The sequence below is a fragment of the Micrasema longulum genome, unplaced genomic scaffold (assembly GCF_059751315.1).
Source record: "Micrasema longulum isolate JH-2025_06_02 unplaced genomic scaffold, ASM5975131v1 h1tg002329l, whole genome shotgun sequence".
Lineage (NCBI taxonomy): Eukaryota > Metazoa > Arthropoda > Insecta > Trichoptera > Brachycentridae > Micrasema > Micrasema longulum.
The window spans coordinates 41,723-52,136 of NW_028279479.1; positions in this window are offsets into that span (position 1 = coordinate 41,723).

Consider the following 10,414-nt stretch of genomic DNA (forward strand, 5'->3'; position numbering starts at 1 on the left):
ACAGACAATTCAAATGGACAAAACACATAGACGGACTCACTAAAGTAATGGCATCACTACATAGCCTCTTCTACAAAATTAAAGATTTTATACCGAGAAAGGAAAAAAATATGATTTACGAAGCCTATGTCAAAAGTAAATTGAGTTACATGATCGCCTTCTGGGGAACTGGTAACAAGACAGACATAACAAGAATACAAAGACAACAAAATAAAATTCTTAAACTAACATACAACCTACCATGCCTGACCTCTACGACTGAACTGTACAAAAAAACGCACCAGTTTGACATAAACTACTTGACTAAAATTGAGACCTTTAAAATTGTGCACAAAATAACACTGGAAAACATACAAGACGACGACATAATATTAGTCAAAAATGCTGACATACATAAATATAACACCAGACAACAACAACACTATCATATTGAAAAAGCAAAGACAAACTCAGGACAGTCAAAAATACTACATAATGGACTTAAACACTACAACGACTTACCTTACTACTTGAAAACTTTTACTAGAGACAAATTTAAAATCAATCTGAAAAAGCACATGATGACTGAACTAACTAGACAATACAAAATTTCTAATGTAACCCTAACGGGTTTTTTAAAATTGTAAATAAATAAAAAAAAAATACGACAGCATTTTCTGCCTACTCCTACGGTGATGCGGCACTGTGAATCATAATTTCAACGCGAAGAATAATAGTCACAAGTAACGATGTAATTGTTCCCGGAGCCGCCAGACCGCACACGCAAATATTCGACAATGAAAAATAATCTTAAAAAAAAAACTGGAGGTCAGAACGCCGACTACTGTACTATACTCTGTACAAAAATTGTATACCAAATAATGTGGTTAGGCGCTATCACGTGATATATTAACTATCAACACGTATTACATACAATTTAGCTTGAAATTTACTATTCGCCAATCGGATGATTCACAAAAGAACAATATTACCATAGAATTAAGAAGAGTCCAGAAGGAGCGTAGAATCATATTAAAATACATCGGACTGTGTCCAAAAATCCCCCCACTATGCCCCACTTTTACCCGCCGCGTAATGTTGCACGATGGAAAAAAATAATCATAACACAAATGTAAGGTAAAAAAAAATCTGCTACTACTACTACTACTACTACTACAATCACGACATTTCCCCGTAGGGGTAGGCAGAGAGAATGGACCGCCGCACACGTCTATCCTGGCATACATTCCTAGCTTCTTCCACGTTCGTACATCTTGTCATACATGCCCTTCGGATCATGTCACGTCTTCCTCGGTCGTCCTCGTCTCGCGTTGCCGTTCATTTTCGCCATATTATATACTTGTTTTACCATTCTCTCGTCGTCCATTCGTTCTACGTGACCAAACCGTCTCAGAGACTCTTTCTTAATCTTATCAATTATACTTGACTCAGATTTACACTCTCGCCATTTCATTATTATTGTCCCACCCTGTCATATATTGATTTCCCACACATTCGTCTAAGAGATCGCATTTCAACCGCGTTCACTCGACTTCATCCTTCCTCTGCCAGTTCCATGTTTCACTTCCATACATAAGTGTTGGGACTAAAACTCCGTTGTGCACTGCCAGTTTAGCTTCGATTGACATATTTTTATTAGAAATTAGTGTGCTCAGTGCTCCGTTCATTTTGTTGCCCGCATTCACTCTTCTTTCAACATCTTTTTCTACTCTTCCATCTCCAAAAAAAGCAATCTGTTAATTTCTCTAAAATTTTATTGTGCACGCGGAAATTTTAATTGACACAACAGAGAAGATAAGTAAAGGGTCAGTTAATAAGAGTAATTTAATTAATGAACTTTAAACTTAAAATGTAAAACAAATTTTATTTTACATAAAACGGATATTTTTATATCATGTTAAATAATATTTTATGTGTTGAAGATAAAGTCGGTCAAATGTCCACCACAGAGTTGTTTAATCCGAGGTCTAATTTTCATTAGTTCTCTCATTAGATGAGAAAAGTAGGGTAAAAAAAAATACTACCCTGGCAACACTAACGAAATTTCCATTTTGTTTCTTCGACAATCTGACAGATGGAAAAATAATTATTTTTTTAAGTAATGCATTTGCTACTTACACACTCATTTGCTAATTACACATGAAATGTGATACCATCCTGTTTCTTTAACTCATGTGTGGCTATGCGGTAACGGATGTCTACCTCGGGTAAAAAACATTTAATAACTCTCTTATTTTTTTAAATAACCAACTCATATTTTTTGTAATCCTTATATGGACTTTTTTACACCAAAATAAGGAAACATTTTTATAAAAAATGCACGGGCTTTTTCTATAAAAAACAATTTCTTCATTTTGTAAAATAAATTAAAACAAACGAAAGAGATGCCAGTATTATAAGTGGTTTATTAAATTTTATAAGAAAGAGCACGAGAATATAGCATATCAGAAGACCGACAAGGACACTATTCGTTAGGGGCGGAGCTTGAGTGACCGAGAAAACAATACCGAAAGAGCACGATACAGAATTATACCACTTGTGGGACAGAGAACACATCAGTCGCGTGAAGTTTTTTGTAGTATACTGAGCTGACGCTGTATTTAACACACCGTGTTCCCGAAATGTTTCTACAATTTATTCACAATTTATCTGATTTAAATTATTTTTTGACAATTCTTGATGGAATTTCATTGTAATGATGTAATATTTACATACATTTACATATAAGTTATTAATCAAAAATACTTGGTACACTTCCACTCATTTCCACACTTAAGATAATATTTTGATTTCTATAAATCATCCTTACATTGTATAATATTCACCAGTCTGAAGATGTTCATTAGAGGATGAAAGCGCTAATTGGTCAAACAAATAAGTGGAAGTGTACCCAAGGAAGTGTGCAAAGTTATTTCATTTAAAGTGTTCAAAAAATTTGTTCCTAACTAGTTTTAAAAAACGTGTTTACGTTGTCATTTTTGTGCATGTTTAATTATGATTTGATTATATCACGTATTACGTACTATTATTTTATTTCTTACAAGTTTTTTTTGCTATTTTTTTAGGTTTTATTTCAATATTATTCTAAGAATATGTTTTAACAGCGTTTTTATTTATTCTAATAAAATCTAGTATTTATTTGCAATAAAAATTTGATATTCTTTTTTGCATTCAAATAAGAGTTGTATTAGCATAGCATACTTTCTAGTCTCCCGGTTGATCTATTTCCGCTAAATTCAGTCGTAAGGGGTAATTCGGAATTCAGTCGACAACCAGACGCGGGCGGCAGCGCTTGATGGCGGGATTTTAAAAGGAATGAACACAACTTCTAACTTTATTTTGCATAAATATGCTTTAATTTTATATTTTTTATGTAACATCTTTGAATAAAGATCATTTTTAACACATACCATTGTAAATAATTTGGTATTTTAGCTTACATTTCAAAATATCTCGACTTATGCTTGTGGTCACATTGTGTTACACCACCGGCTGCAAAGGGATTATTCAGCACAGTCTTTTAAGAGTTAAGATCCTAGCAGTATTTCTACACTTTAAAAGGATACAACTCGGCATAGTTGAATTTAAATCGGGAGTTGCGTACTGAGCGACGTCTACAAAGAAACTAATGAGTCAAAACGTAAACCCACTCATTTATGAGTAGTTTAGTCGCCTTCTGTTTGATCTGCGTATGTGGTTTCTGGACTATTCTTAATTCTATGAACAAAACATTTCTAATTCAAATAAATTTGGTAAATATATCGACCGGATTTAACCACGGCCTATTAAAATACATATTTAATAAACCTCGTCTTATGGTCGCCAAATTAGCGGTTCATAATGGAGTCCTGGTCCCGAGCCTGGTGCATAGGAGCGAAGTATGGACTTGGAAAGACAGAGATGAAAGTAGGCTGAATGCCGTCAAAATGCGATCTCTCAGGAGAATGTCTGGTAAAACTGTGTACGATAGATGCGCAAATGTCGAGATCCGTACTTTATGTAAGGCTGAGATAGGCGCTATCGACAAAATCACGGAAGGAGCTCTGCGCCGGTTGGGACATGCAGAGCGAATGGACAGCTAAAAATATTTACAGTGCCAATGTTCATGGATGCAGAAATAGAGGAAGACCGAGAAAGACATGGCACGATCGAGTTCATCGAATACTTGAAGATGGACATGTCAAGAGTAGGGATAATCGGCATGCGTACATGAGAAGATGTATGAATGTAGAGGAATCGAGATCTGTATGCAAAGACAGAGTGATATGGCGTTCTATCCTCTCTGCCTACCCCTACGGGGAAACGGCGTGATGGTTGGTATTTGTTGTTGGAAAAAAAAATACGTTCAAAATACGGAATACAATACAACTCATTGAAAATACACAATAAAAAAAAACATTAGTGAATTTCTATATCTTATTTAATATTTGTATATAACCACTTACCGACTTTTCTATGACTACCGGTTTCGAGACGTACCCGTCTCTTCGTCTTGACACCAATTAAACCAACATGCAAACAAACATGCAAAACCCACTATACACCTTCACCATAGTTGTTGCACAAAAATATAAAACCAACACGACATGCATTTTAATAAGCACACGCACTGATTAGGACAAACATGCACTGATTAAATAATGAAAATATTATCTTGTTTGAGAATTAATGACAGAAGTAGAGGGGATGTATTTAATACATACTTTAATCAGTACATGTTTGTCCTAATCAGTGCATGTGCTTATGTCATGTCGTGTTGGTTTTATATTTTTGTGCAACAACTATGTCACCGTATAGTGGGTTTTGCATGTTGGTTTAATTGATGTCCTGACGAAGAGACGGGTACGTCTCGAAACCAGTAGACATATAAAAGTCGGTAAGTGGTTTAGATTAGATTTAGAAAAATGTTTGACCACAAAATTAATGCTTTAAATATTAATAATAATTTTTATATTATCCTACAAAATTCTGTCCGGGCGGATAACAGAAAAATACAGTTCTTTGTATGAAATTGATCCCGAACTCTGGGCGAGTTTTTCGACTTCGAATATTAAGCATTTTTCACAACGCCCTCTTCTTAATTATTGTAACCGGCATATTTTTACAAAATAAACATACAATTTACAGAAATCATCCTTCATAGGATGAATTGCCAAAAAAAAAAACATACAATTTGGAAATAAATAATTAAATAAATATTTCCACAACTGTAGCTCAATTTCGAATAAATATCGACGTGCTAAAAAACATGCTAAGCATTTGAGCGATCCACAATGAACAACAATGAACATGCTTGAGTTATCGCAGTCATAAGTAATAGGGGTAATTATTCTTATTTTGAAATAGAGCAATCTCTTAATCTGTCTCCATTGGAGAGACGTAGAACTGAGATGGACCTTATATGCATTTTCAAAATACTTAATGCTTTAAGTGATGTCCCATCTCTGTTGCAATCAATCTCTTTTCATGTTCCCAACCGTGTCACCAGAAGTCAAAATCTGCTATTTATAAAATCTTCTAAGAGCAAGTTTGGTTTTTATGCCCCAATGTCCAGAATGTGTAGATTAGTCAATTCATCACACGACTTGGAATTTTTTGGGATAAATCTTCCGGCTTTTCGTAGATCTCTTCGCGACTAAACAGTGTGGGATGAAGTTGGATTGGCATGGTTGCTCAAAGTTTTTGGTCTTTCGTTTTTTTGAATATATTGTATACAATTATTGTTTTGCCCTTGTTTGTCTTTGCTACATAGTTTTATATTCTTTTTGTTCAGTTTCTTGCATTTATGTTTCTTCATGTAACTGTTGTAATTGGCTTAAGTCGTATATATATATTAATAAATAAATAAGTCAGCGCGTGTGTAATCTCTACATCAACGTTCGTGTCGGTCTGTTCTTTGTTTTCCTCGTAAATAAATACAGTTCACTGGCGAAAAATCGGCGTTTACTATAAACAATAATACAATATATTGCTTTTGCAAAATAGTAAGGAGTATCTAATACAAAAAAGTGAAAATTAAATTACAATTACTATGGCGACTGCTTTTCTTGACATTTGGCTTGCTAACCGCCGCGCCGGCTAAATGCAATGAATAGCACGATAAATAACAAATAAATAAACAAAAATAGCAGTTTTGGAATATTTTCCATATTTACAAAGGTGAAATTCAAATACGTGATTGCGCAGCAGGATTATACGTCGCGAAACGTAAATATTTTAACATTTAATATTAGATGTTCACGGATGTTCCATTGTGATCGCGAATACGATAAACAACCATGGTGAGAATTTGTTATTACGGCGCTTATTGGTTATTATTATTATTATTATGGATAACTTATAAAGCGCCATTTTCGTAATAAAATACCTCAAGGGCGCTTGACATAGTGATTCTATTGTTAAATTAATTTACTTGAAGCTTTTAAATTTGTAATTTAATTAAAACAATTTATTTTGTTGTCACGTGCTACGGATTTATTCAAATGATTTAGAGAACAAGTGGGTTTTAAGTTTTTTCCCAAACATCACTTCACTTTCACAGCCTCGCACCTCTGCTGGGAGAGCATTCCATGCCATAGGGCCTGCGACCGCAAATGCGCGTTCACTAAATTTAGTGCGCTGTTTGGGTAGAGGTATAATAACTTCTTCTCTCGCCGTAGACGTAGCTGATCTAAGCGTGAGACGCCTGTCAGCTAGTTCATCTGAAATGCATAGTTCCCTTAGATATTCCGGAGCAGAGTTGTGCAGTGACTTATACATAAGCCAACAGAGTTTGTATTCGACCCTCTGTGGAAAACGTAGCCAGTGTAGTTCCCGAAGTAGTGGAGTGATATGACTGAACTGAGATTCCGAAAATAAGTCTCGCAGCATTCAATACAGATTGTAGGCGAGTCATTTTGTTCATTGGTAGACCTGCATGATACCATTACAATAATCGACTCTAGACACTACAAACGCATTTTTTTTAATTTTTTTTTTTTTAATAAATATTTGCGTTCTTATGATTTACCCAAAGATTTAATTATGAGGGCCATTTTCAACGAGTTGTAAATAACTCACTATTAGAAAATGGAATCAAGTTGGGGTAGAGTGGGATTCGAACCACAGACCTTAGGTCTGTGAGTCCGAGACACTAGCCACAGGACCACGGGTAATTGACGGGTGGCATTAACCGGCAAATTTTTGCGTATGCGTTTAATTGTCTCAGCTGGTAGAAGCATGAACTTATCGTTCTACTAATTTGAGCATCAAGAGATATAAGGCTAGAATTGAGTAAAACTCCCAGTAGTTTAACGGTGGGTAAAGCGGTACTCTCTACATTGGGTAGAGCCGTATCCTGGATCAAATTCTGTCGTCTGGCTGAAGCCACCCACAGTTGTTCAGTTTTTAATGGGTTTAATGTTAGTCTGTTTTCAGCCATCCAGTTTCCTATTTTTTTGATGCATCCATCAATTAAAATTGACAAGCACACTTCTCTCGCCTGGTTGCAATTTTCTCCAGACGTTCAAGCAAAATATTATGGTCTACAGTATCGAATGCAGCACTCATGTCCAGAAGAGCCATCAACACCAGATTACCAGAGACCACCGCCGTTATAATGTCAGACAGTACTCTTATCACTCCCGTCTCCGTGGAATGAAAACGTCGGTATGCCGATTGCCTTACCGAAATAAAGAATTCCGCTCGATATAGTTAACGAGCTATGAGAAACTATTTTTTCTAGTATTTTTGATACGATGGGAAGATTTGAAATAGGGCGAAAACTGGAAAGATCTTCCACATATTGGCACGTCGATAGTTATTTGTGATTGAGCTACTGGCGTATATGAGCCAAATGGACGTGATGACGAATTCCTAAGCCAATTAGACGCATTATGTGACCCTAGGTTTCTATTGGCGTAGGTCAATACCGCGGGTACCCATTACCAGTTTCTTATGCGAACGCAGTTATGCAGGAAGCAGCCAGCTATAGAAACGTGGAACTGAGATAATAGATTTTATATTTTCTGTTCATGTTTGTTTCATAAAAAAAATATTAAAAAAACGGCCCGGCTGTTTTTAGCAGAATAAAGAATTGACCTTACTGCACCCGATAACACCAATATCTATTTTTTTTAATTATTATTATTTTTTTTTTTTTAATGTGGACTGGCTGCTTTCTGCATAACTACGTTCATGTAGAGGTATTGTTTACAAACATTAAGGCCGCATTATACGAGTCATAAAACTGGGCAGATTTCGACCTGACAGATATTATTTTGTGGTTACCTACCGTATTGTATGGAACTCGTTGCACATTATTCATTCAGTGCGTATCAATTAAATTTTAAATGCTTTTTTTTTTCAGAATAAGGTTTAGAAATTTACCATACTTTAAAAAATATAATTTATAACATTTCTTGACTTAAATACTTACAAAAAGGTTTCAAAAGTAGATATAAATTATTATTTGAAAATTATATTTTTATAATCAAACTTCTAACCAAGTTCTTTCCTGAACAGTTTTATTATAATTACAAATTTAAAATTATTTATATTTTTATACTAAACGCACCCACACACACGCACCCTCTTCCTCGTTCATTCGCACATGCACACTCTCCCTCATTCATTCACACATACACACACACATTCATATACACACACATGAATACAAACGTCACACACATACAAGTACGTAATTTTTTTTTCTTATATATTATGTATTATTAGATTTACAATGGATTTTTTTTAATTGGCTCTAGTATTATTAATATATTTCTACTTATTTTTTTATGTAATAGCTGTAAAACTCTCAAATAAGATAAAATAAATGTTTTCGCTGCATTTATTACTTTGTTTTTATCATATTTTTTGCTACGTTTTTTACTACATTTTTACTATGTTTTTACTACATTTTTATTATGTTTTTACTACATTTTTACTATGTATTTACTACATTTTACTATGTTTTTATTACATTTTACTATGTTTTTACTACATTTTTTACCATGTTTTTACTCCATTTTTACTTTGTTTTTCACTTTGTCCTGTATCTTTATAACTGTTTCTATATATTGATTACTGTTTTTTGTATTTTTTGACTGTCTTAGAACGGGGTAAATAACCCTAGTTAGACAGTCAAAGCAACTTAAAAAAATATAATTTTGTGTATGTAATATAATGATATTAATAAATAAATAAATAAACAAAAATAAATTTATTCGCACCACTCTACCATTCAAAACAACCGCATCCCTCAAAATTTTGTATAATGCACACGTTCGTAGCTATCTTGAGTTTGCTTCTATTTGGAATCCTCGATATACAATTTATACATCACAACTAGATAAGATACAGAATAGATTCCTTAAACGTCTGGATCGTAAATCTCATACTTATTTTGACTCGTACGAAGACTCTTCTTCCTTTCATAGTTTCGCTTCCATTACTAAACGTAGAAGCATTTCTGGGCCGCGATTATGAACGGCTATCTTCATCGTATACAGGGTGTTCATTAAACCCTGTCACATCCGAAACCACGATGATCAGTATAAGCAAGAAGACATATTGACACATAAAAATATTTTTTAGAACGAATAAAATTTAGAAAATTAAATATGAAAAAAAGTAAATGGTTGCTTACTTCTGCAGGGAAGAAACGAGGAGAGGGAAGAGGGAATCTGGTACTGCGCCGCGCTCCCCTCACTTCTCCCCCGCAGAAGTAAGCAACCATTTGTTTTTTAAATATTTTATTTTTTAAATTTTTATTTGTTCTAAATAGTTTTTTAAATATGCTTATATGTCTTCTTGTCCATACTGATCATCGTGGTTTCAGATGTGACAGAGTTTAACAAACACCCTGTATACTGCGACGGTATAAACTAATATCGATATTTATGTACGAAAGTGTGTATATTTGTATGAAAATTCAAAGTTTCTTCGTCGGTAACCGGTAATCGAAAATGTTTAGAAATTCCCTTTCCGTACATAATGGTGCATAGGGCACTGCTTTGGTGCATCAATCGCAGTGTATTTTGATCATTTTTATTACGTGAAGATAAGCTGATCAGTCTTACGCTACAGGTACCAGTCCAGGTACTATGAAATATTCTAGAGTAAAACACCTTTTTTTTTAAAAGACATTTCATGTCAACCATGTCGGGAATCGGACCCGAGACTTCTTGCATGGTAGGAAATGCGCTGACCACTACACCACGAGGCCGACTATTTTTAGACGAAGTATTATTTTTAGGCAATGGTACGGCAATCAAATTTATTTGTCTATAGAATCACTGTGTAAAGCGCCCTTGAGGTATTATATTACGAAATATAAGTTATCTATATTAATTAAAAAAAAGAGTACTACATCGCTATTTAGGTCTGGTCACATTCAAAACGTGGAGATAGCTATGATGATCGCCAACCCTTCGCA